This window comes from Wasmannia auropunctata, unplaced genomic scaffold (assembly GCF_000956235.1).
Source record: "Wasmannia auropunctata unplaced genomic scaffold, wasmannia.A_1.0 LD336106.1, whole genome shotgun sequence".
NCBI lineage: Eukaryota > Metazoa > Arthropoda > Insecta > Hymenoptera > Formicidae > Wasmannia > Wasmannia auropunctata.
Genome location: NW_012026784.1, coordinates 6,775,005 through 6,775,422, shown reverse-complemented (window position 1 = coordinate 6,775,422; position 418 = coordinate 6,775,005).

Genomic DNA, 418 nt, shown 5'->3' with positions numbered 1-418 from the left:
CCGTAACTCAGGCATCTCGCCTATCGAAAACGGGAATAAAGTTGGGCGCCAGGCACGTTATAGAGAGTGCCTCTTTACTGAAAAATCTCGTTGTTCGGAAATCTAATGACTCAAGAGAAAATTAATCACGCGATCAGGTGCGAATTCGATACGGCGGTCGGACAAGGACGGCGATAACCGGTTGCTCAGTTACGATAATGGTAAAGGGGGTGATTCGAAGGAAAATGTTCAAGGTTCGGGGAGCGAGAATAGGCTTAAAGAAACGACAGTAATTAGTAACAATAAGAAAATAACAAGTGTATTGAGCGAACGAATTTTACATTCAAAAATACAAACGAGAATACGATAATCGACGGGAATACTTGAGACGCGCAACAATGCAGCGTAGATCGGAAGAGCACACGTCTGAACTCCAGTC